The following is a 2,298-nucleotide window of genomic DNA, read 5'->3' on the forward strand; positions in this document are numbered from 1 at the left end:
GCAGTGAATGGGGGGAGATAATATTGCCGGAAATGCAGAAATAAGCCGTAATTTTGTTTTATTTGTAACTCTTTGGTAGATACATTTATAATTTCTATTACATTACTACTACTACTGTTACTACTAATAAAACAGATCTCTGGGGGCCCCAAAAGTGCGTGGGCCCTTAGAATCCTCCTAATAGTAAGCTTCTGTGTGGGCGTTCTAATGGACTACTTGCACTGAGCCTCGTGACGCACTTCCGTTTTGAAATATTACGGCTCAGTTATTTCCGGTTCTGTATATTGTCAGTGTGCTGTAATCATGCAGTTGACTTAAACGCCTAATAAAATGAGAGATTGCGGGATGATTTCAAAAGCCGGATATTTTCAGAGACAGAGAAGACATATTCTGATGATTACTGTGTACAGAATGTTCCAAACTCAACGGAGCGTAACACAAACCGATCTGAGAAAGCGTGGCTGGTAATCATACGTGACGCTGCAGGGTTTGTGAGATCTGATGAATAAGATCAGAAGTATCTGTATGAAATATGATCAGTAAAAGGAAAACACTGTTCATGAGAAGACAAGCGGCAGGTTAGTGGGGAAATATATGTATTTATTATTCAGAAAGCACTTTTGGAAGGGAAATATATTTATAGGAACATTTCAGCAGGTTGGAGATAATTCATGTTAACACAGAGAATATGATTAATCGTTTTTTAAAGAAATGCCAGCCCTAAAATGTAGTAATAATCTGCGTTCTAATGAGAAACTGTCTGAACGCTAACCGGAAACTCCCGAGCCGTAATCAGTAGAACGCGGAAGTAGTTGTGCAAGTAGTCCATAAGGTCACGTAGCAGCTTGAGCACGACCTAATTAATATTCATGAGCTATCTTCTCTCGACGCCCGAAAAGTCTCGCGAGAGGCGCTCACTTGTACGGCCGCCATATTGTGTGACACTATTTTGATTCTTATCTGTTGGAAGAGAGAAAGGAAGAGAGAAACTAAGGGGGAGCCGAGGGGGAAACGCAGAAGAGCTGTCAGAAGAGAGCGAGGCAGCGGCGGCGGCGGCGCGGGATTGGGCCTGGTTCTGTCCGCAGATCCGCGGCGCTGACACGGTGAGAAAAGCGCTTCAGAGCAGGCCTTCCGAGAGAGCGACGCCGAGCAGATCTGCGCTGTTTCTGCTCGTTTACGACCCGCCGAGAACGCGATGATCCGGTGGCGTCGCGATCTGTCTTCTGCCCAGTTTGTTGCCGTTAAGCGTCTAGCGTTAGTCGTTATTGAGCTCTCGGTTAGCGGTAAAGCAGCTCGGGAGGCTGAGCGTGTCGTGGTGTCTGTTTGATCTGACAGTTGGCTCGTAAAGGACTTAAATAAAAGTATGGAGGTTATCAGGCCTCGAGCTCTGCCAGTCGTGGACCGCTGAAGAAGAATGCTTGACAAGAAATCCCAGGATATAAAGGTCATGATGAACCACATTACACTCGCTTTCACGAGTCCAGAACACACACATACATCTGAACTGCTGGTTTGTTATTGGCAGATCCAAACGCATAATTTGACGCACCTAAGCGGCGTTTATAGTGATAATAATGTAATAATCCCGTGTCAGAAGTAGATTTCACTGGAGCGCTTGATCGTGTATGTGATGAGAATAGCACTGTTTCTGGATATACTGTGTCTGGTCTGCACACTGCCTGTGATCTCGTATCCCATAATGCAGTTTACCCTACACTTCCAGCAACATAAACGATCAGATAAATCACACGAGACCAGCACTTTAATGTTGCAAGCTATCTCGCACAGAAACAGCAGTGAGTGTGTGCTGATCAGAAGGCCAGTGTTACACGGTGAACTAAACCCTAAGTCCTGCGGTCCAAATGTGGCGTTGTGTGATGTATTAACCTGGAAAAGACTTCACAATAAAATAAAGGACAGTATCAGGAGTGAAGCAGTCTCGTGTGAATGTGCAGCAAGAGTTTGACTCGCAGTCTGTCTGAGAAGTGCATTAGACACACATTGCTCTCTTACAGTTACAGTAAACAACAGCATAATGCTGGGGCTTTGTGCTGAGTGACCATGTACAGTATCCTTGTGTTTTATAAGAAGTGGGCTAAATGTCCAGTTTTCTCTTCACTAAGCACAGCAAGGGTAAATGAAGCTTGTAAAGTAGGGCTGTATGATTTGAAGGAGAACTCAAATTGCATTTTCTCCCCTAATAAAATAGCTGTTGCTATAGTTGACCGTAGCCTACTGAAGAAACACATACTGTGGAAGTCAATGGCCCCACATGAAATAAAAAACCTATATATATAT

General features: G+C 44.2%; 1 protein-coding gene across 5 annotated transcripts in view; it reads left to right on the forward strand.

Moving 5' to 3' along the window:
- Positions 1-880: 880 nt before the first annotated feature.
- The window catches only part of tab2 (TGF-beta activated kinase 1 (MAP3K7) binding protein 2), a 48,505-nt gene continuing 47,087 nt past the window's right edge, over positions 881-2,298 (forward strand). For 3 of the 5 annotated variants that reach the window (XM_016552159.1, XM_016552161.1, XM_016552163.1), the window contains exon 1: positions 883-1,103. The gene's annotated coding sequence lies outside the window, so the exon portion shown is untranslated. Of the gene's footprint in view, positions 1,104-2,298 lie in introns of all 5 variants that reach the window. The other 2 variants (XM_016552162.1, XM_016552164.1) reach the window with 1 other exon arrangement.

Source organism: Sinocyclocheilus rhinocerous, unplaced genomic scaffold (genome assembly GCF_001515625.1).
Source record: "Sinocyclocheilus rhinocerous isolate Xijiao unplaced genomic scaffold, SAMN03320098_v1.1 scaffold2360, whole genome shotgun sequence".
Taxonomy (NCBI): Eukaryota; Metazoa; Chordata; class Actinopteri; order Cypriniformes; family Cyprinidae; genus Sinocyclocheilus; species Sinocyclocheilus rhinocerous.